The sequence below is a fragment of the Cherax quadricarinatus genome, chromosome 1 (assembly GCF_038502225.1).
Source record: "Cherax quadricarinatus isolate ZL_2023a chromosome 1, ASM3850222v1, whole genome shotgun sequence".
Classification (NCBI taxonomy): Eukaryota; Metazoa; Arthropoda; class Malacostraca; order Decapoda; family Parastacidae; genus Cherax; species Cherax quadricarinatus.
In genome coordinates this window covers 4,779,108-4,804,025 of record NC_091292.1, presented here as the reverse complement: position 1 = coordinate 4,804,025, position 24,918 = coordinate 4,779,108, and positions in this window count along the sequence as shown.

Genomic DNA, 24,918 nt, shown 5'->3' with positions numbered 1-24,918 from the left:
TGAGATACACACACCTGGGACTCACGGACACACCTGACATACACACACCTGGGATACACACCTGAGACACATACAACCTGAGACACGCCTGAAATAAACACCTGGGACACCTGAGATACACACATCTGAGATACACACCTGGGACACACCTGAGATACACACTGGGATACACCTGAGATACACATCTGCGACACACCTGAGATACACACACCTGATATACACATCTGGGACACATCTGAGACACACATGGACACACCTGAGACACACGCCTGGGATACACCTGAGACACACGCCTGGGATACACCTGAGATACACTCACCTGGGACACACACACACACCTGAGACACACACCTGGGATACACACCTGAGACACATACCTGGAATACACACCTGAGACACACATCTGGGACACACACCTGAGACAAACACACACACCCGAGATACACACACCTGAGACACACCCGAGACACACACCTGGGACATACACCTATGGCACACACACACCTGACACACACACACACACACCTGAGATACACACACACCTGAGACACACCTGGGATACACACCTGAGACACACCTGTGCAACAACATGTGCAACAACATAGCCTCCACCTCTCACAGCAACATGTGCAACAACATAGCCAAAGGCATGTGTGGTAGTATACAGCCTATGATGGTGTGGCGACCATTAATGCTGTGGCATTTTGACCTGTTAGGGGAAGATTGTCTGGATAGCTGAGTTACCTCTTTTGTGGAAGCATTCTGCCCAGTCAGACTGACAGCTGATTAAGACAACCAATCCCTCTCAGGCTGACAGTTGGCTCACACAACCAGACTCTCTCAAGCTGACAGCTGGCTCACATGTTACTCATTTTAGTTCTGTGTGACAGTGTATTCACTGTCAGTGACTATACCCTGGCATACACTAAGCAGTCCTTTGTGACTCACGCACAAGACAGCAGACACGAGGATATCCTGTATTATCATATGACTTACTTAAGTCATACATCCTGGAGACAGTTCATGGTATCCCTCACATGATGATGTTAATGATGGTATGGTTAATTGACACAAATTAGAATTAATGACACAGTAATTACTAGTGAATGAGGCAGTAATGTTCCTACCACCTGAGAAGTGTACTGGTGAGTCTAACCTGTCTTAACCTAACCTGACACAGCTGACACATCTGGCTCTAATAATTACGTTACCTCGTTTCTTCCGCACACAGGTTGTCTCCCACTGAGGTAGGGTGACCTGAGAAGCAATGAGGGGGAGAAAGGAGGGGAGTTGAGGGCACGGGAGTTAAGGTAACTTCATGATGGGTAAGACACAAGTGCGACACTTGGGTACCTTTATTGCTGGAAAGTTTTGCCCTCACAAAAGACTTTTGCAGTTGCATACGGGTGAATACAAGAGGTGGTCAGTCCCTCAAGTTGTACACAGTAATGTTAGGTAATAATGTTTGATACGAGGAAGAGGACGGCACTGTATGGGATACAAGAAACAGTGAACTCTTTTTATATGTATTTTTCAGTATTAGTTGCGGCAAGACAGTGATGGAGTGAATGATGGTGAAAGTTTTTCTTTTTCGGGCCACCCTGCCTTGGTGGGAGACGGCCGATGTGTTGGTAAATAAAATAGTTGTGGCGGGAGGGTCTGGTTGGGTTGCTTTATATTGCAGGAGTTCACTGTGTGTTGCACTGATTCACTGCTGGCTGCCAGTCACTGTTGTTTGCCAGTCACTGAAGTCTCTTGTGTGGTCGTGAACAAGTTCACTGTCATCACTACTTGCAGACAGTGTCTAGCACTTCTCTTCTCCTATGCTTCTTATTCTGGCTGTTATCACATCCATTTTGATGCCTACTCTATTATTTATCTCTCCTTTTGCTACCTCGTTCTCTCTTATTTTATCTTTTGATAAGTTTGGTGCCAGTAAGTATAAATAACAGAAGTCCTCAGGTTGTTCTTCAACTAAATATGTCGTTGGTTAGGCCTCATTTAGATTTTGCTGCTCAGTTCTGGTCACCGTATTACAGAACGGATATAAATGCACTGGAAAAAACAAATGGTTATAACTATGACCATAATTTTTAAAGGGGGGGACCAGTAAGCCAGCGGAAGGCCTCGGTCAGATGACCAAAAACTCCAACGGCGGGTCATCATTTGACTAAGACCCGCGCCAGGAAACACTTAACCTGTTTCCTGATGAACCTTACCTAATCTGCACTGGAAAACGTACAAAAGAGGATGACTAAGTTGATCCCATGTAACAAAAATCTTTCCTGTGAGGATAGACTGAGGGATCTGAATCTGCACTCTCTAGAAAGGCGTAGAATTAGGGGGGATATGATTGAGGTGTATAAATGGAAGACAGGAATAAATAAAGGGGATGTAAATAGCGTGCTAAAAGTATCTAGCCTAGACAGGACTCGCAGCAATGGTTTTAAGTTGGAAAAATTCAGATTCAGGAAGGATATAGGAAAGCATTGGTTTGGTAATAGAGTTGTTGATGAGTGGAACAAACTCCCAAGTACAGTTATTGAGGCTAAAACGTTGTGTAATTTTAACAATAGGTTAGATAAATACATGAGTGGCTGTGAGTTGAACCTGAATAGCTTGTGCTAGTAGGTGTGATGCTGTGTTCCTTCCTTAAGTGAATGTGAACTAACCTGACTAGATTGGGTCATTGGCTTAAGCTGGTAGGAGACTTGGACCTGTCTCAAATGGGCCAGTAGGCCTGCTGCAGTGTTCCTTCCTATGTTATGTTCTTATGAATGAGTGTGGATAGTTGTGAACTGGACCTGACTAGCTTGTGCTAATGTGTCTGTTGCAGTGCTCCTTCCTTCTTATATATGTATGTATGTATGGACGGATGGATGTATGTATGGATGAATGGAAAGCGGGTAGTGGCACCTGAGTGAAGATAACATTGTTAGCGTGCCAACACTACCAGTTCCTCAGATAACACGATAACTAACCCATCTGATAACGTTTTCAGAGGGAGGAAGGGAAGGAGGGAGGAAGGGAAGGAGGGAGGAAGGGAGGATTAGGAGTAATAGAGGGAGAGTAGTCAGACAGTGAAGAATGGGTTTTAGAGAGTGGTGATAGAAAACATACATGGAGGGGAACAGATATACATGGAGGGGACGCAGGTATACATGGAGGGGAGCAGGTATACATGGAGGGGAGCAGGTATACATGGAGAAAGACAAGTAGAATGAGGTTATATATAAGAACATAAGAACATAAGAAAGGAGGAACACTGCAGCAGGCCTGTTGGCCCATACTAGGCAGGTCCTTTACAATTCATCCCACTAACAAACATTTGACCAACCCAATTTTCAATGCTACCCAAGAAATAAGCTCTGATGTGCAAGTCCCACTCAAATCCAACCCCTCCCACTCATGTACTTATCCAACCTAAATTTGAAACTACCCAAAGTCCTAGCCTCAATAACCCAACTAGGTAGACTGTTCCACTCATCAACTACCCTATTTCCAAACCAATACTTTCCTATGTCCTTTCTAAATCTAAACTTTTTTTTTTTTTTTATTATCACACCGGCCGATTCCCACCAAGGCAGGGTGGCCCGAAAAAGAAAAACTTTCACCATCATTCACTCCATCACTGTCTTGCCAGAAGGGTGCTTTACACTACAGTTTTTAAACTGCAACATTAACACCCCTCCTTCAGAGTGCAGGCACTGTACTTCCCATCTCCAGGACTCAAGTCCGGCCTGCCGGTTTCCCTGAATCCCTTCATAAATGTTACTTTGCTCACACTCCAACAGCACGTCAAGTATTAAAAACAATTTGTCTCCATTCACTCCTATCAAACACGCTCACGCATGCCTGCTGGAAGTCCAAGCCCCTCGCACACAAAACCTCCTTTACCCCCTCCCTCCAACCCTTCCTAGGCCGACCCCTACCCCGCCTTCCTTCCACTACAGACTGATACACTCTTGAAGTCATTCTGTTTCGCTCCATTCTCTCTACATGTCCGAACCACCTCAACAACCCTTCCTCAGCCCTCTGGACAACAGTTTTGGTAATCCCGCACCTCCTCCTAACTTCCAAACTACGAATTCTCTGCATTATATTCACACCACACATTGCCCTCAGACATGACATCTCCACTGCCTCCAGCCTTCTCCTCGCTGCAACATTCATCACCCACGCTTCACACCCATATAAGAGCGTTGGTAAAACTATACTCTCATACATTCCCCTCTTTGCCTCCAAGGACAAAGTTCTTTGTCTCCACAGACTCCTAAGTGCACCACTCACTCTTTTTCCCTCATCAATTCTATGATTCACCTCATCTTTCATAGACCCATCCGCTGACACGTCCACTCCCAAATATCTGAATACGTTCACATCCTCCATACTCTCTCCCTCCAATCTGATATTCAATCTTTCATCACCTAATCTTTTTGTTATCCTCATAACCTTACTCTTTCCTGTATTCACCTTTAATTTTCTTCTTTTGCACACCCTACCAAATTCATCCACCAATCTCTGCAACTTCTCTTCAGAATCTCCCAAGAGCACAGTGTCATCAGCAAAGAGCAGCTGTGACAACTCCCACTTTGTGTGTGATTCTTTATCTTTTAACTCCACGCCTCTTGCCAAGACCCTCGCATTTACTTCTCTTACAACCCCATCTATAAATATATTAAACAACCACGGTGACATCACACATCCTTGTCTAAGGCCTACTTTTACTGGGAAAAAATTTCCCTCTTTCCTACATACTCTAACTTGAGCCTCACTATCTTCGTAAAAACTCTTCACTGCTTTCAGTAACCTACCTCCTACACCATACACTTGCAACATCTGCCACATTGCCCCCCTATCTACCCTGTCATACGCCTTTTCCAAATCCATAAATGCCACAAAGACATCTTTAGCCTTATCTAAATACTGTTCACTTATATGTTTCACTGTAAACACCTGGTCCACACACCCCCTACCTTTCCTAAAGCCTCCTTGTTCATCTGCTATCCTATTCTCCGTCTTACTCTTAATTCTTTCAATTATAACTCTACCATACACTTTACCAGGTACACTCAACAGACTTATCCCCCTATAATTTTTGCACTCTCTTTTATCCCCTTTGCCTTTATACAAAGGAACTATGCATGCTCTCTGCCAATCCCTAGGTACCTTACCCTCTTCCATACATTTATTAAATAATTGCACCAACCACTCCAAAACTATATCCCCACCTGCTTTTAACATTTCTATCTTTATCCCATCAATCCCGGCTGCCTTACCCCCTTTCATTTTACCTACTGCCTCACGAACTTCCCCCACACTCACAACTGGCTCTTCCTCACTCCTACAAGATGTTATTCCTCCTTGCCCTATACACGAAATCACAGCTTCCCTATCTTCATCAACATTTAACAATTCCTCAAAATATTCCTTCCATCTTCCCAATACCTCTAACTCTCCATTTAATAACTCTCCTCTCCTATTTTTAACTGACAAATCCATTTGTTCTCTAGGCTTTCTTAACTTGTTAATCTCACTCCAAAACTTTTTCTTATTTTCAACAAAATTTGTTGATAACATCTCACCCACTCTCTCATTTGCTCTCTTTTTACATTGCTTCACCACTCTCTTAACTTCTCTCTTTTTCTCCATATACTCTTCCCTCCTTGCATCACTTCTACTTTGTAAAAACTTCTCATATGCTAACTTTTTCTCCCTTACTACTCTCTTTACATCATCATTCCACCAATCGCTCCTCTTCCCTCCTGCACCCACTTTCCTGTAACCACAAACTTCTGCTGAACACTCTAACACTACATTTTTAAACCTACCCCATACCTCTTCGACCCCATTGCCTATGCTCTCATTAGCCCATCTATCCTCCAATAGCTGTTTATATCTTACCCTAACTGCCTCCTCTTTTAGTTTATAAACCTTCACCTCTCTCTTCCCTGATGCTTCTATTCTCCTTGTATCCCATCTACCTTTTACTCTCAGTGTAGCTACAACTAGAAAGTGATCTGATATATCTGTGGCCCCTCTATAAACATGTACATCCTGAAGTCTACTCAACAGTCTTTTATCTACCAATACATAATCCAACAAACTACTGTCATTTCGCCCTACATCATATCGTGTATACTTATTTATCCTCTTTTTCTTAAAATATGTATTACCTATAACTAAACCCCTTTCTATACAAAGTTCAATCAAAGGGCTCCCATTATCATTTACACCTGGCACCCCAAACTTACCTACCACACCCTCTCTAAAAGTTTCTCCTACTTTAGCATTCAAGTCCCCTACCACAATTACTCTCTCACTTGGTTCAAAGGCTCCTATACATTCACTTAACATCTCCCAAAATCTCTCTCTCTCCTCTGCATTCCTCTCTTCTCCAGGTGCATACACGCTTATTATGACCCACTTCTCGCATCCAACCTTTACTTTAATCCACATAATTCTTGAATTTACACATTCATATTCTCTTTTCTCCTTCCATAACTGATCATTTAACATTACTGCTACCCCTTCCTTTGCTCTAACTCTCTCAGATACTCCAGATTTAATCCCATTTATTTCCCCCCACTGAAACTCTCCTACCCCCTTCAGCTTTGTTTCGCTTAGGGCCAGGACATCCAACTTCTTTTCATTCATAACATCAGCAATCATCTGTTTCTTGTCATCCGCACTACATCCACGCACATTTAAGCAACCCAGTTTTATAAAGTTTTTCTTCTTCTCTTTTTTAGTAATTGTATACAGGAGAAGGGGTTACTAGCCCATTGCTCCCGGCATTTTAGTCGCCTCATACGACACGCATGGCTTACGGAGGAAAGATTCTTTTCCACTTCCCCATGGACAATAGAAGAAATAAAAAAGAACAAGAGCTATTTAGAAAAAGGAGAAAAACCTAGATGTATGTATATATATATATGCATGTGCGTGTCTGTGAAGTGTGACCAAAGTGTAAGTAGGAGTAGCAAGATATCCCTGTTATCTTAGCGTGTTTATGAGACAGAAAAAGAAACCAGCAATCCTACCATCATGCAAAACAGTTACAGGTTTTTGTTTCACAGTCATCTGGCAGGACGGTAGTACTTCCCTGGGTGGTTGCTGTCTACCAACCTACTACCTCTAATCTAACTTATCTAATTTAAATCCATTACTGCGGGTTCTCTCTTGGAGAGATATCCTCAAGACCTTGTTAATATCCCCTTTATTAATACCTATCTATCTATCTATAATTAAATAAATAAATAAATAAATATATATATATATATATATATATATATATATATATATATATATATATATATACATATATATATATATATATATATATATATATATATATATATATATATATATAATATATATATATATATATATATATATATATATATATATATATATATATATATATATATATATATATATATATATATATATATATATATATATATATATATTCATCAGGTCAGGTGACGTAACAAGTCACTTTACCGTCACGTGACGTAACTCGTAATCTAACATACCAATGGACAAGAATTTTGCTGTGACGTCAGACCCCCTGGAGGGTGACGCACCAGAGATACCTCGTTATCTCTGTGGTGACAGTGACAGCGGCAGTGACAGGGACAGTAACAGGGGCAGTGATAGGGGCAGTGACAGGGATAGGGACAGTGATAGGGATAATGACAGGGACAGTAACAGGGACAGAGACGGTGGCAATATAAACACAAATGCAGTATAATGTGATCCTTTATTGACTACGTTTCGCCCACACAGTGGGCTTTTTCAAGTCACAAACAGAACTACCTGGGGTGGAAGGAACGCGAGTATTTATAGTCCAGCTGAGGTCAGGTGAAGAATGCTGCATCTGATGATGTACCGAGTGGGGTTATAGAGTCTAAAAACTTGGGTAGCTTGGAAAGGAGATTGGATAAGTTGTGAGCAGACCTTCTACAGTGTTCTTATGTGGGATAGCGATGAAGAAGTTTCTTGGCAAGTGGTTCAGCTATGTTATAGAAGCCACTATTCTGGTTGAAGTTGTCGGATATGGAAATGAGTGATGATTCCAGGATTCTTCGGTATTGAGTGTTGTCTTCTGTGGCGATAAGTCTTGAGTTTCTGTAGTTTACCAAGTGGTTGTGTGAATTACGGTGTTGTACGCAGGCATTCCTTGTGTCGTCAGACCTGCTTGCGTATTGGTGTTCTGAAATACGTATTTGGAGGTCCCTTGATGTTTCGCCCACGTATAACTTGTTGCAGTCATTACAAGGGATTATGTATACCCCTGCAGAGGATGGAGGCTTGTCCTGCCTACTACTGGTGATGTCCTTGATGGTCGTGGTTGTGGAGGTAGATACTTGGAATGATGTTTTGGCAAAGATGTTGGAAACATGTTTGGCAATGGAGTTGGTGGGAAGGACTATGTATCTCTTCTCGGCAGTGTCTTCTCTGGGTGTGTTGAAGATGTTAAATGCTCGCCGTCTGCAGTCTCTGATGAAGTGACGAGGATAGTGGAGTTTAGAAAATATTTGTTCAATTATAGTGCATTCTTCCTCAAGGAACTCGTTGCTGCAGATTCTGAGTGCACGCAGGAAGAAGCCTATAATTACACCACGTTTGGTTTTGGTGTCGTGGTGAGAGTAGAAGTGGAGAAGATCGTTTTGGTTGGTGGGTTTTCGATAGACTTTAAAACGAAGTTCGTGGTCAGCTTTGCAGAGCAGGACATCAAGGAAAGGAAGAGTGTTGTCGACTTCTTCTTCAAGTGTGAACTGGATTGAAGGCTCGACCTGGTTGAGCTTGTCTTGGAGAGCTTGAACGTTGAAGCGTTTAGGAGTTATGAGGAGAATGTCGTCAACATAACGGAGCCAAGTGACAGACGAAGGAATAATGGTGGAGAAACGTTCGGCTTCTAGATGTTCCATGTATAGGTTCGCCAGGACTGCACTGAGTGGCGAACCCATGGGTAGTCCAAAAGTCTGCTGAAAGAGGTGATTTTCGAAAGAGAAACACGTAAAGCCAACACATAGTTCAACAAGGTCGATGAAATCGCTGGCTGGAATGGGAAGATCAAGTGAATCGTCAATTTTTCTGCGCAAGAGATCGATGGCTTGTGTAGTAGGTACTTTGGTGAATAGGGAAGTCACGTCAAGGCTGGAAAGTTTCTTGTTCCTGATGTTGATGTTGCGAATGCGATTGAGAAGATCACCCGAGTGTTTGAGATGTGCTGGACTGATAGTGCCCAAGAGTTTAGAGAGGTGTTTGGCGAGAATTCCTGAGAGCTGGTGGGGAGCACTGCCTATTCCCGAGGATATGGGCCTCAGTGGGATACCAGGCTTGTGAGTCTTTGGCAGGCCGTACATTCTGGCAGGTCTGGGGTTGCTGGGGATGGTGTGCAGAAGTTTCTTCCCTTGTTCTGAGCCCCTCAGAATGCGGCGAGTCCTTTGAAGAAAAGTTTTAGTAAGGTTGTCGACTTGGTTAGTTGTGAGAGGTTTGTAGGTATCTGGGTCATTAAGTAGATTGAGCATTTTGTTCCTGTAATCGTCAGTGTTCATGATAACAACACCACCTCCTTTATCAGCGGTGGTGACCCTGATGGTCGTGTCTTCTGCTAAACCTTTGAGTGCATTGATGTAACGTCGAGGTATGACTGGGGAGCTGCGTGTTGAGATGGCTGCTGAGATGATGCCTTGAAGATAGCCTTTTTGGAAGTCGGAGTCATTCGCAGCAGAGTTACCACAGCGAATGTTCAACAGAAGATCAGACTTACTAGGAAACTACAAACACTCTGCGATAATAGTAATTGGAAAAGTTTAGGAAGACCTGAAATTATTCAAAATCTTTCATCTCGTCCACTGTCAACCACAGAAACTGAAGCCCTCAGCTTAGGCCTCAAATTCGCAACAGGAATTACGAAACCAAAACAAGACCTCAATTTCATCGCCAAAAACTACAGACACAATGACTCCGACTTCCAAAAAGGCTATCTTCAAGGCATCATCTCAGCAGCCATCTCAACACGCAGCTCCCCAGTCATACCTCGACGTTACATCAATGCACTCAAAGGTTTAGCAGAAGACACGACCATCAGGGTCACCACCGCTGATAAAGGAGATGGTGTTGTTATCATGAACACTGACGATTACAGGAACAAAATGCTCAATCTACTTAATGACCCAGATACCTACAAACCTCTCACAACTAACCAAGTCGACAACCTTACTAAAACTTTTCTTCAAAGGACTCGCCGCATTCTGAGGGGCTCAGAACAAGGGAAGAAACTTCTGCACACCATCCCCAGCAACCCCAGACCTGCCAGAATGTACGGCCTGCCAAAGACTCACAAGCCTGGTATCCCACTGAGGCCCATATCCTCGGGAATAGGCAGTGCTCCCCACCAGCTCTCAGGAATTCTCGCCAAACACCTCTCTAAACTCTTGGGCACTATCAGTCCAGCACATCTCAAACACTCGGGTGATCTTCTCAATCGCATTCGCAACATCAACATCAGGAACAAGAAACTTTCCAGCCTTGACGTGACTTCCCTATTCACCAAAGTACCTACTACACAAGCCATCGATCTCTTGCGCAGAAAAATTGACGATTCACTTGATCTTCCCATTCCAGCCAGCGATTTCATCGACCTTGTTGAACTATGTGTTGGCTTTACGTGTTTCTCTTTCGAAAATCACCTCTTTCAGCAGACTTTTGGACTACCCATGGGTTCGCCACTCAGTGCAGTCCTGGCGAACCTATACATGGAACATCTAGAAGCCGAACGTTTCTCCACCATTATTCCTTCGTCTGTCACTTGGCTCCGTTATGTTGACGACATTCTCCTCATAACTCCTAAACGCTTCAACGTTCAAGCTCTCCAAGACAAGCTCAACCAGGTCGAGCCTTCAATCCAGTTCACACTTGAAGAAGAAGTCGACAACACTCTTCCTTTCCTTGATGTCCTGCTCTGCAAAGCTGACCACGAACTTCGTTTTAAAGTCTATCGAAAACCCACCAACCAAAACGATCTTCTCCACTTCTACTCTCACCACGACACCAAAACCAAACGTGGTGTAATTATAGGCTTCTTCCTGCGTGCACTCAGAATCTGCAGCAACGAGTTCCTTGAGGAAGAATGCACTATAATTGAACAAATATTTTCTAAACTCCACTATCCTCGTCACTTCATCAGAGACTGCAGACGGCGAGCATTAAACATCTTCAACACACCCAGAGAAGACACTGCCGAGAAGAGATACATAGTCCTTCCCACCAACTCCATTGCCAAACATGTTTCCAACATCTTTGCCAAAACATCATTCCAAGTATCTACCTCCACAACCACGACCATCAAGGACATCACCAGTAGTAGGCAGGACAAGCCTCCATCCTCTGCAGGGGTATACATAATCCCTTGTAATGACTGCAACAAGTTATACGTGGGCGAAACATCAAGGGACCTCCAAATACGTATTTCAGAACACCAATACGCAAGCAGGTCTGACGACACAAGGAATGCCTGCGTACAACACCGTAATTCACACAACCACTTGGTAAACTACAGAAACTCAAGACTTATCGCCACAGAAGACAACACTCAATACCGAAGAATCCTGGAATCATCACTCATTTCCATATCCGACAACTTCAACCAGAATAGTGGCTTCTATAACATAGCTGAACCACTTGCCAAGAAACTTCTTCATCGCTATCCCACATAAGAACACTGTAGAAGGTCTGCTCACAACTTATCCAATCTCCTTTCCAAGCTACCCAAGTTTTTAGACTCTATAACCCCACTCGGTACATCATCAGATGCAGCATTCTTCACCTGACCTCAGCTGGACTATAAATACTCGCGTTCCTTCCACCCCAGGTAGTTCTGTTTGTGACTTGAAAAAGCCCACTGTGTGGGCGAAACGTAGTCAATAAAGGATCACATTATACTGCATTTGTGTTTATATTGCCATTGTGTCGGTATTTTATACCATTTATTTCCATCCAGGGACAGAGACATTGATAGCGACAATGACAGGGACAGTGACAGGGACGATTACAAGGACAGTAACAGGGACAGAGACAGTGATAGGGACAATAGTAGGAACAGTAACAGGGACAGGGACAGCGATAGGGACAATGACAGGGACAAGGGCAGTGATAGGGACAACGACAGGGACAGTAACAGGGACAAAGACAGTGATAGGGACGATGACAGGGACACTAACAAGGACAGAGACAGTGATAGTGACAATGACAGGGACAGCGATAGGGATGATGACAGGGGTAGCAACAGGGACAGAGACGGCGATAGGGACAATAAGAGGGACAGTAACAGGGACAGGGACACAGGGACAGTGATAGGGGCAGTGGCAGACTGAATATGCAAGGAAGCAAGAGAGTGAGAAAGTAAATAGTCAAGTGAAGTAGTGAGCTAGTAAGTGAGGTAGCAAGTGACGTAGCCAGTGAGCTAGTAAGGGAGGTAGCAAGTGACGTAGCCAGTGAGCTAGTAAGTGAGGTAGCAAGTGACGTAGCCAGTGAGCTAGTAAGTGAGGTAGCAAGTGACGTAGCCAGTGAGCTAGTAAGGGAGGTAGCAAGTGACGTAGCCAGTGAGCTAGTAAGTGAGGTAGCAAGTGACGTAGCCAGTGAGCTAGTAAGTGAGGTAGCAAGTGACGTAGCCAGTGAGCTAGTAAGTGAGGTAGCAAGTGACGTAGCCAGTGAGCTAGTAAGTGAGGTAGCAAGTGACGTAGCCAGTGAGCTAGTAAGTGAGGTAGCAAGTGACGTAGCCAGTGAGCTAGTAAGTGAGGTAGCAAGTGACGTAGCCAGTGAGCTAGTAAGTGAGGTAGCAAGTGACGTAGCCAGTGAGCTAGTAAGTGAGGTAGCAAGTGACGTAGCCAGTGAGCTAGTAAGTGAGGTAGCAAGTGACGTAGCCAGTGAGCTAGTAAGTGAGGTAGCAAGTGACGTAGCCAGTGAGCTAGTAAGTGAGGTAGCAAGTGACGTAGCCAGTGAGCTAGTAAGTGAGGTAGCAAGTGACGTAGCCAGTGAGCTAGTAAGTGAGGTAGCAAGTGACGTAGCCAGTGAGCTAGTAAGTGAGGTAGCAAGTGACGTAGCCAGTGAGCTAGTAAGTGAGGTAGCAAGTGACGTAGCCAGTGAGCTAGTAAGGGAGGTAGCAAGTGATGTAGCCAGTGAGCTAGTAAGTGAGGTAGCAAGTGACGTAGCCAGTGAGCTAGTAAGTGAGGTAGCAAGTGACGTAGCCAGTGAGCTAGTAAGTGAGGTAGCAAGTGACGTAGCCAGTGAGCTAGTAAGTGAGGTAGCAAGTGACGTAGCCAGTGAGCTAGTAAGTGAGGTAGCAAGTGACGTAGCCAGTGAGCTAGTAAGTGAGGTAGCAAGTGACGTAGCCAGTGAGCTAGTAAGGGAGGTAGCAAGTGATGTAGCCAGTGAGCTAGTAAGTGAGGTAGCAAGTGACGTAGCCAGTGAGCTAGTAAGTGAGGTAGCAAGTGACGTAGCCAGTGAGCTAGTAAGTGAGGTAGCAAGTGACGTAGCCAGTGAGCTAGTAAGTGAGGTAGCAAGTGACGTAGCCAGTGAGCTAGTAAGTGAGGTAGCAAGTGACGTAGCCAGTGAGCTAGTAAGTGAGGTAGCAAGTGACGTAGCCAGTGAGCTAGTAAGGGAGGTAGCAAGTGATGTAGCCAGTGAGCTAGTAAGTGAGGTAGCAAGTGATGTAGCCAGTGAGCTAGTAAGTGAGGTAGCAAGTGATGTAGCCAGTGAGCTAGTAAGTGAGGTAGCAAGTGATGTAGCCAGTGAGCTAGTAAGGGAGGTAGCAAGTGATGTAGCCAGTGAGCTAGTAAGTGAGGTAGCAAGTGATGTAGCCAGTGAGCTAGTAAGTGAGGTAGCAAGTGATGTAGTCAGTGAGCTAGTAAGTGAGGTAGCAAGTGATGTAGTCAGTGAGCTAGTAAGTGAGGTAGCAAGTGATGTAGCCAGTGAGCTAGTAAGTGAGGTAGCAAGTGATGTAGCCAGTGAGCTAGTAAGTGAGGTAGCAAGTGATGTAGTCCAGTGAGCTAGTAAGTGAGGTAGCAAGTGATGTAGTCAGTGAGCTAGTAAGTGAGGTAGCAAGTGATGTAGCCAGTGAGCTAGTAAGTGAGGTAGCAAGTGATGTAGCCAGTGAGCTAGTAAGTGAGGTAGCAAGTGATGTAGCCAGTGAGCTAGTAAGTGAGGTAGCAAGTGATGTAGTCAGTGAGCTAGTAAGGGAGGTAGCAAGTGATGTAGCCAGTGAGCTAGTAAGTGAGGTAGCAAGTGATGTAGTCAGTGAGCTAGTAAGGGAGGTAGCAAGTGATGTAGCCAGTGAGCTAGTAAGTGAGGTAGCAAGTGATGTAGCCAGTGAGCTAGTAAGGGAGGTAGCAAGTGATGTAGCCAGTGAGCTAGTAAGTGAGGTAGCAAGTGATGTAGTCAGTGAGCTAGTAAGGGAGGTAGCAAGTGATGTAGCCAGTGAGCTAGTAAGTGAGGTAGCAAGTGATGTAGCCAGTGAGCTAGTAAGTGAGGTAGCAAGTGATGTAGCCAGTGAGCTAGTAAGTGAGGTAGCAAGTGATGTAGTCAGTGAGCTAGTAAGTGAGGTAGCAAGTGATGTAGTCAGTGAGCTAGTAAGGGAGGTAGCAAGTGATGTAGCCAGTGAGCTAGTAAGTGAGGTAGCAAGTGATGTAGTCAGTGAGCTAGTAAGGGAGGTAGCAAGTGATGTAGCCAGTGAGCTAGTAAGTGAGGTAGCAAGTGATGTAGTCAGTGAGCTAGTAAGTGAGGTAGCAAGTGATGTAGCCAGTGAGCTAGTAAGTGAGGTAGCAAGTGATGTAGTCAGTGAGCTAGTAAGTGAGGTAGCAAGTGATGTAGCCAGTGAGCTAGTAAGTGAGGTAGCAAGTGATGTAGTCAGTGAGCTAGTAAGTGAGGTAGCAAGTGATGTAGTCAGTGAGCTAGTAAGGGAGGTAGCAAGTGATGTAGCCAGTGAGCTAGTAAGTGAGGTAGCAAGTGATGTAGCCAGTGAGCTAGTAAGGGAGGTAGCAAGTGATGTAGCCAGTGAGCTAGTAAGTGAGGTAGCAAGTGATGTAGTCAGTGAGCTAGTAAGTGAGGTAGCAAGTGATGTAGCCAGTGAGCTAGTAAGGGAGGTAGCAAGTGATGTAGTCAGTGAGCTAGTAAGTGAGGTAGCAAGTGATGTAGTCAGTGAGCTAGTAAGGGAGGTAGCAAGTGATGTAGTCAGTGAGCTAGTAAGTGAGGTAGCAAGTGATGTAGTCAGTGAGCTAGTAAGGGAGGTAGCAAGTGATGTAGCCAGTGAGCTAGTAAGGGAGGTAGCAAGTGATGTAGTCAGTGAGCTAGTAAGTGAGGTAGCAAGTGATGTAGCCAGTGAGCTAGTAAGGGAGGTAGCAAGTGATGTAGTCAGTGAGCTAGTAAGTGAGGTAGCAAGTGATGTAGCCAGTGAGCTAGTAAGGGAGGTAGCAAGTGATGTAGTCAGTGAGCTAGTAAGTGAGGTAGCAAGTGATGTAGCCAGTGAGCTAGTAAGGGAGGTAGCAAGTGATGTAGCCAGTGAGCTAGTAAGGGAGGTAGCAAGTGATGTAGTCAGTGAGCTAGTAAGTGAGGTAGCAAGTGATGTAGCCAGTGAGCTAGTAAGTGAGGTAGCAAGTGATGTAGCCAGTGAGCTAGTAAGTGAGGTAGCAAGTGATGTAGCCAGTGAGCTAGTAAGGGAGGTAGCAAGTGATGTAGTCAGTGAGCTAGTAAGTGAGGTAGCAAGTGATGTAGCCAGTGAGCTAGTAAGGGAGGTAGCAAGTGATGTAGTCAGTGAGCTAGTAAAGGAGGTAGCAAGTGATGTAGTCAGTGAGCTAGTAAGGGAGGTAGCAAGTGATGTGGTCAGTGAGCTAGTAAGTGAGGTAGCAAGTGATGTAGCCAGTGAGCTAGTAAGGGAGGTAGCAAGTGATGTAGCCAGTGAGCTAGTAAGTGAGGTAGCAAGTGATGTGGTCAGTGAGCTAGTAAGTGAGGTAGCAAGTGATGTAGTCAGTGAGCTAGTAAGTGAGGTAGCAAGTGATGTAGCCAGTGAGCTAGTAAGGGAGGTAGCAAGTGATGTGGTCAGTAAGCTAGTAAGTGAGGTAGCAAGTGATGTGGTCAGTGAGCTAGTAAGTGAGGTAGCAAGTGATGTGGTCAGTGAGCTAGTAAGTGAGGTAGCAAGTGATGTAGTCAGTGAGCTAGTAAGGGAGGTAGCAAGTGATGTGGTCAGTGAGCTAGTAAGTGAGGTAGCAAGTGATGTGGTCAATGAGCTAGTAAGTGAGGTAGCAAGTGATGTGGTCATTGAGCTAGTAAGTGAGGTAGCAAGTGATGTAGTCAGTGAGCTAGTAAGGGAGGTAGCAAGTGATGTGGTCAGTGAGCTAGTAAGGGAGGTAGCAAGTGATGTGGTCAGTGAGCTAGTAAGTGAGGTAGCAAGTGATGTGGTCAGTGAGCTAGTAAGTGAGGTAGCAAGTGATGTAGTCAGTGAGCTAGTAAGTGAGGTAGCAAGTGATGTACCCAGTGAGCTAGTAAGTGAGGTAGCAAGTGATGTAGTCAGTGAGCTAGTAAGTGAGGTAGCAAGTGATGTAGCCAGTGAGCTAGTAAGGGAGGTAGCAAGTGATGTAGCCAGTGAGCTAGTAAGTGAGGTAGCAAGTGACGTAGTCAGTGAGCTAGTAAGTGAGGTAGCAAGTGATGTAGTCAGTGAGCTAGTAAGTGAGGCAGCAAGTGATGTAGCCAGTGAGCTAGTAAGTGAGGTAGCAAGTGATGTAGTCAGTGAGCTAGTAAGGGAGGTAGCATGTGATGTAGTCAGTGAGCTAGTAAGGGAGGTAGCAAGTGATGTAGTCAGTGAGCTAGTAAGGGAGGTAGCATGTGATGTAGTCAGTGAGCTAGTAAGTGAGGTAGCAAGTGATGTAGCCAGTGAGCTAGTAAGGGATGTAGCCAGTGAGCTAGTAAGTGAGGTAGCAAGTGATGTAGTCAGTGAGCTAGTAAGGGAGGTAGCCAGTGAGCTAGTAAGTGAGGTAGCAAGTGATGTAGTCAGTGAGCTAGTAAGGGAGGTAGCCAGTGAGCTAGTAAGTGAGGTAGCAAGTGATGTAGCCAGTGAGCTAGTAAGGGATGTAGCCAGTGAGCTAGTAAGTGAGGTAGCAAGTGATGTAGTCAGTGAGCTAGTAAGGGAGGTAGCATGTGATGTAGTCAGTGAGCTAGTAAGGGAGGTAGCATGTGATGTAGTCAGTGAGCTAGTAAGGGAGGTAGCATGTGATGTAGTCAGTGAGCTAGTAAGGGAGGTAGCATGTGATGTAGTCAGTGAGCTAGTAAGGGAGGTAGCAAGTGATGTAGTCAGTGAGCTAATAAGGGAGGTAGCAAGTGATGTAGCCAGTGAGCTAGTAAGGGAGGTAGCAAGTGATGTAGCCAGTGAGCTAGTAAGGGAGGTAGCAAGTGATGTAGCCAGTGAGCTAGTAAGGGAGGTAGCCAGTGAGCTAGTAAGTGAGGTAGCAAGTGATGTAGCCAGTGAGCTAGTAAGGGATGTAGCCAGTGAGCTAGTAAGTGAGGTAGCAAGTGATGTAGCCAGTGAGCTAGTAAGGGAGGTAGCATGTGATGTAGTCAGTGAGCTAGTAAGGGAGGTAGCATGTGATGTAGTCAGTGAGCTAGTAAGGGAGGTAGCAAGTGATGTAGTCAGTGAGCTAATAAGGGAGGTAGCAAGTGATGTAGCCAGTGAGCTAGTAAGGGAGGTAGCAAGTGATGTAGCCAGTGAGCTAGTAAGGGATGTAGCCAGTGAGCTAGTAAGGGAGGTAGCAAGTGATGTAGTCAGTGAGCTAGTAAGTGAGGTAGCAAGTGATGTAGCCAGTGAGCTAGTAAGTGAGGTAGCAAGTGATGTAGCCAGTGAGCTAGTAAGGGAGGTAGCAAGTGATGTAGTCAGTGAGCTAGTAAGGGAGGTAGCAAGTGATGTAGTCAGTGAGCTAGTAAGGGAGGTAGCAAGTGATGTAGCCAGTGAGCTAGTAAGGGAGGTAGCAAGTGATGTAGTCAGTGAGCTAGTAAGGGAGGTAGCATGTGATGTAGTCAGTGAGCTAGTAAGGGAGGTAGCAAGTGATGTAGTCAGTGAGCTAGTAAGGGAGGTAGCAAGTGATGTAGTCAGTGAGCTAGTAAGTGAGGTAGCAAGTGATGTAGTCAGTGAGCTAGTAAGTGAGGTAGCAAGTGATGTAGCCAGTGAGCTAGTAAGGGAGGTAGCAAGTGATGTAGCCAGTGAGCTAGTAAGTGAGGTAGCAAGTGATGTGGTCATTGAGCTAGTAAGTGAGGTAGCAAGTGATGTAGCCAGTGAGCTAGTAGGTGACAATGAAACACTGGCACCACAGTGGTAATGACAGTGGTAATGCTGCCCTTCTGGCTGGCAGTGAGTTGGCACAGGTGTGCCCAGCAGTGATCCCTGGTATGCTACCCCCAGTCTGTGTATTGTGTACCCAGAGGTAAGGTCACCCGGGGGTGAGTTAGCCCCCAGAGATAAGGTCACCCGGGGGTGAGTTAGCCCCCAGAGATAAGGTCACCCGGGGGTGAGTTAGCCCCCAGAGGGAAGCTCACCCGGGGGTGAGTCAGCCCTCAGAGGGAAGCTCACCCGGGGGTGAGTTAGCCGCCTAGAGGGAAGCTCACCCGGGGGACACTACAAATAACAGGAATTACAAAAGGAAATTAGAGAATTTAATTCCCCCCCAAAGGGATTAAAAGTTACTGAAGGGAACAGGAGGAGCAGCAACAACAGCCTAAGGAACAGCTGCAGCAACAACAGCCTAAGGAACAGCTGCAGCAACAACAGCCTAAGGAACAGCTGCAGCAACAACAGCCTAAGGAACAGCTGCAGCAACAACAGCCTAAGCAACAGCTGCAGCAACAACAGCCTAAGCAATAGCTGCAGCAACAACAGCCTAAGGAACAGCTGCAGCAACAACAGCCTAAGCAACAGCTGCAGCAACAACAGCCTAAGGAACAGCTGCAGCAACAACAGCCTAAGCAACAGCTGCAGCAACAACAGCCTAAGCAACAGCTGCAGCAACAACAGCCTAAGCAACAGCTGCAGCAACAACAGCCTAAGCAACAGCTGCAGCAACAACAGCCTAAGCAACAGCTGCAGCAACAACAGCCTAAGCAACAGCTGCAGCAACAACATAAGCAACAGCTGCAGCAACAACAGCCTAAGCAACAGCTGCAGCAACAACAGCCTAAGCAACAGCTGCAGCAACAACAACATAAGCAACAGCTGCAGCAACAACAGCAGCAACGGGATAAAAGCAACAGCAACGGGAACATGAACACAGTAATGGTATCAACAGCAGCATTAGTAGCAGCAACAACAGTAGCGGTACCAGCAACAGTAGCAGCAGCAGTACCAACAACAGCAGTACCAACAACAACAGTACCAACAACAACAGAAACAACAGAAACACTAACAGTGACTGGTTATTTTAGGAACCTGTTTTACCATTGTTTTTTTGTTCCCATTGTATCTCGGTGAAGTCATCATGTAGAGGCATGTAATCATCAGCTAGTGGCGTCAGCCAGGCGGCGTCAGCCAGACGGCGTCAGTCAAGGTGGCGTCAGCCAGGCGGCGTCAGCCAGGCGCCGCCCACCCACACACCACATGCTTCTGTAGGCGCTGACAGCAGCGAAGTGCAAGAACATCAGTCAACTGTCAGGCCAAAAGTCAAGTCTGAAAAGAGAGACAAGTGCCAACCAGCAGACAAGTGCCAACCAACAGACAAGTGCCAACCAGGTACAAGCAATACGTCAGAGCAAAGTTGAGACTGACAGTTTACTAGTACTATAACTAGCAGGTAATATGTCACCCTGTACTAGGACAGACACCACGAAGACTGTACCTGTGGCAGGTGTGTTGCTGGTACTATGGTCAGTAACTATGTCAGTAATACTCTGTGAAAGGTAGAGAACCTATACAAAGTTAGCCCAAGTCTACAAGATAATACAGGTGCTTGTGGAGATACATTTCTTGGTGAGCAGCGGGCAGGGATACATGAGGGCAGGGAGAGAGGCAGGGATACATGAGAGCAAGGAGAGAGACAGGGGAACATGAGAGCAGGGAGAGAGGCAGGGATACTTGAGGGCAGGGAGAGAGGCAGGGATACATGAGGGCAGGGAGAGAGGCAGGGATACAGGAAGGCAGGGAGAGAGGCAGGAATACAGGAAGGCAGGGAGAGAGGCAGGGGTTAGAAGTAAGGTAACTATACTGAGTCATAACAGATGGTGTCGAGTATCACGCAGTGGTAATGCTGACTAGCATAAGTGACGCCACACTGGCATCACTTCTGTTATGCTCTAAGAATAGAGCTGCTGTTGCTGCTGCTGCTACTGGTGCTGCTGCTACTGGTGCTGCTGCTGCTGCTGCTACTGATGCTGCTGCTGCTACTTATGCTGCTGCTGCTGCTACTGCTGCTGCTGCTGCTACTGGTGCTGCTGCTGCTGCTGCTGCTGCTGCTGCTGCTGCTACTGACGCTGCTGCTGCTGCTACTGATGCTGCTGCTGCTACTTATGCTGCTGCTGCTGCTACTGATGCTGCTGCTACTGATGCTGCTGCTGCTGCTGCTGCTGCTACTGACGCTGCTGCTGCTGCTGATGCTGCTGCTGCTGCTGCTACTGACGCTGCTGCTGCTACAACAGTGTTGGTGTCGTTGGTTCTCCACGCTTACTATCTTACTGGTATGACTTGGCTAATGTCGCACATACAACCAGTCACTGGCACTTTAATCCCGAAAACAGGGATTAAAAGTTATCTCTCAGGATAAAATGAACTGAGAGACATACATCTCACGATGTATAAACTGAGAGACATTTACAAAGTCACAGTGTGACTTTGTAAATGGTCCAAGTCGGACCGAAACATCGTGGTAAGCTCCTCTCTCCTATGTGCGGGTTATTTATGTACTGTTCCAGTCACGGTATTGACTTATTATTCATTAAGAAAGAAGTGGAGAAGCAGTGGGCAGGCTGCCCATAACAGTGGGTAGGCTGTCCATAACAGTGGGTACTTATTATTCATTAAGAAAGAAGTGGAGAAGCAGTGGGCAGGCTGCCCATAACAGTGGGCAGGCTGCCCATAACAGTGGGTAGGCTGTCCATAACAGTGAGCAGGCTGTCCATAACAGTGGGCAGGCTGCCCATAACAGTGGGTAGGCTGTCCATAACAGTGAGCAGGCTGTCCATAACAGTGGGCAGGCTGCCCATAACAGTGGGCAGGCTGCCCATAACAGTGGGCAGGCTATCCATAACAGTGCGCAGGCTGCCCATAACAGTGGGTAGACTGTCCATAACAGTGGGCAGGCTGTCCATAACAGTGGCTGTCCATAACAGTGGGCAGGCTGTCCATAACAGTGCGCAGGCTGCCCATAACAGTGGGCAGGCTGCCCATAACAGTGGGTAGACTGTCCATAACAGTGGGCAGGCTGCCCCTAACAGTGGGCAGGCTGCCCATAACAGTAGGTAGACTGTCCATAACAGTGGGCAGGCTGCCCATAACAGTGGGCAGGCTGCCCATAACAGTGGGTAGGCTGCCCATAACAGTGGGCAGGCTGCCCATAACAGTGGGTAGACCGTCCATAACTGTGGGCAGGCTGCCCATAACAGTGGGCAGGCTGCTCATAACAGTAGGTAGACTGTCCACAACAGTGGGCATGCTGCCCATAACAGTGGGCAGACTGCCCATAACAGTGGGCATGCTGCCCATAACAGAGGGTAGACTGTCCATAACAGTGGGCAGGCTGCCCATAACAGTGGGCAGAATGCCCATAACAGTGGGTAGACTGTCCATAACAGTGGGCAGGATGCCCATAACAGTGGGCAGGCTGCCCATAACAGTGGACATGCTGCCCATAACAGAGAGTAGACTGTCCATAACAGTGGGCAGGATGCCCATAACAGTGGGTAGGCTGTCCATAACAGTGGGTAGGCTGTCCATAACAGTGGGCAGGCTGCCCATAACAGTGGGTAGGCTGTCCATAACAGTGGGCAGGCTGTCCATAACAGTGGGTAGGCTGTCCATAACAGTGGGCAGGCTGCCCATAACAGTGGGTAGGCTGTCCATAACAGTGGGCAGGCTGCCCATAACAGTGGGTAGGCTGTCCATAACAGTGGGCAGGCTGTCCATAACAGTGGGCAGGCTGCCCATAACAGTGGGTAGGCTGTCCATAACAGTGGGCAGGCTGTCCATAACAGTGGGTAGGCTGTCCATAACAGTGGGCAGGCTGCCCGTAACAGTGGGTAGGCTGTCCATTACAGTGGGCAGGCTGTCCATAACAGTGGGCAGGCTGCCCATAACAGTGGGCAGACTTTCCATAACAGTGGGTAGACTGTCCATAACAGTGGGTAGACTGTCCATAACAGTGGGTAGACTGTCCATAACAGTGGGCAGGATGCCCATAACAGTGGGTAGACTGTCCATAACAGTGGGTAGACTGTCCATAACAGTGGGTAGACTGTCCATAACAGTGGGTAGACTGTCCATAACAGTGGGTAGACTGTCCATAACAGTGGGTAGACTGTCCATGACAGTGGACATGCTGTCCATAACAGAGGGTAGACTGTCCATAACAGTAGGCAGACTGTCCATAACAGTGGGCAGAATGTCCATAACAGTGAGTAGACTGTCCATAACAGTGGGCAGGATGCCCATAACAGTGGGCAGGCTGCCCATAACAGTGGACATGCTGCCCATAACAGAGAGTAGACTGTCCATAACAGTGGGCAGGATGCCCATAACAGTGGGTAGGCTGTCCATAACAGTGGGCAGGCTGCCCATAACAGTGGGTAGGCTGTCCATAACAGTGGGCAGGATGCCCATAACAGTGGGTAGACTGTCCATAACAGTGGGTAGACTGTCCATAACAGTGGGTAGACTGTCCATAACAGTGGGTAGACTGTCCATAACAGTGGGTAGACTGTCCATAACAGTGGGTAGACTGTCCATAACAGTGGGTAGACTGTCCATAACAGTGGGTAGACTGTCCATAACAGTAGGTAGACTGCCCATGACAGTGGGTAGACTGTCCATGACAGTGGGTAGACTGTCCATAACAATGGGTAGACTGTCCATAACACTGGGTAGACTGTCCATAACAGTGGGTAGGCTGCCATAATAGTGGGTAGGCTGCCCATAATAGTGGATAGGCTGCCTTAACAGTGGGTAGGCTGCCATAACAGTGGGTAGACTGTCCATAACATTGGGTAGGCTGCCATAATAGTGGGTAGGCTGCCCATAATAGTGGATAGGCCGCCTTAACAGTGGGTAGGCTGCCATAACAGTGGGTAGGCTGCTCATAATAGTGGGTAGGCTGCCTTAACAGTGGGTAGGCTGCCCATAACAGTGGGTAGGCTGCCCATAATAGTGAGTAGGCCGCCATAACAGTGGGTAGGCTGCCCATAATATTGGGTAGGCTGCCTTAACAGTGGGTAGGCTGCCATAACAGTGGGTAGGCTGCCCATAATAGTGGGTAGGCTGCCTTAACAGTGTTTAGGCTGCCCATAACAGTGTGTAGGCTGCCCATAATAGTGGGTACGCCGCCATAACAGTGGGTAGGCTGCCCATAATAGTGGGTAGGCTGCCTTAACAGTGGGTAGGCTGCCATAACAGTGTGTAGGCTGCCTTAACAGTGGGTAGGCTGCCCATAACAGTGGGTAGGCTGCCCATAATAGTGGGTAGGCCGCCATAACAGTGGGAAGGCTGCCCATAATAGTGGATAGGCTGCCCATAATAGTGGGTAGGCCGCCATAACAGTGGGTAGGCTGCCCATAACAGTGGGTAGGCTGCCCATAATAGTGGGTAGGCTGCCATAACAGTGGGTAGGCTGCCCATAACAGTGGATAGGCTGCCTTAACAGTGGGTGGGCTGCACATAACAGTGGGTAGGCTGCCCATAACAGTGGGTAGGCTCCCTTAACAGTGGGTAGGCTGCCCATAACAGTGGTTAGGCTGCCCATAATAGTGGGTAGGCCGCCATAACAGTGGGTAGGCTGCCCATAATAGTGGGTAGGCTGCCCATAATAGTGGGTAGGCTGCCTTAACAGTGGGTAGGCTGCCTTAACAGTGGGTAGGCTACCATAACAGTGGGTAGGCTGCCCATAATAGTGGGTAGGCTGCCTTAACAGTGGGTAGGCTGCTATAACAGTGGGTAGGCTGCCCATAATAGTGGGTAGGCTGCTATAACAGTGGGTAGGCTGCCCATAACAGTGGGTAGGCTGCCATAACAGTAGGTAGGCTGCCATAACAGTGGGTAGGCTGCCATAACAGTGGGTAGGCTGCCCATAACAGTGGGTAGGCTGCCCATAATAGTGGGTAGGCCGCCATAACAGTGGGTAGGCTGCCCATAACAGTGGGTAGGCTGCCCATAATAGTGGGTAGGCTGCCATAACAGTGGGTAGGCCGCCATAACAGTGGGTAGGCTGCCCATAACAGTGGGTAGGCTGCCCATAATAGTGGGTAGGCTGCCATAACAGTGGGTAGGCCGCCATAACAGTGGGTAGGCTCCCCATAATAGAGGGTAGGCTGCCTTAACAGTGGGTAGGCTGCCATAACAGTGGGTAGGCTGCCCATAATAGTGGGTAGGCTGCCTTAACAGTGGGTAGGCTGCTATAACAGTGGGTAGGCTGCCCATAATAGTGGGTAGGCTGCCATAACAGTGGGTAGGCTGCCCATAACAGTGGGTAGGCTGCCATAACAGTAGGTAGGCTGCCATAACAGTGGGTAGGCTGCCCATAACAGTGGGTAGGCTGCCATAACAGTGGGTAGGCTGCCCATAACAGTGGGTAGGCCGCCCATAACAGTGGGTAGGCTGCCCATAATAGTGGGTAGGCTGCCATAACAGTGGGTAGGCCGCCATAACAGTGGGTAGGCTGCCCATAACAGTGGGTA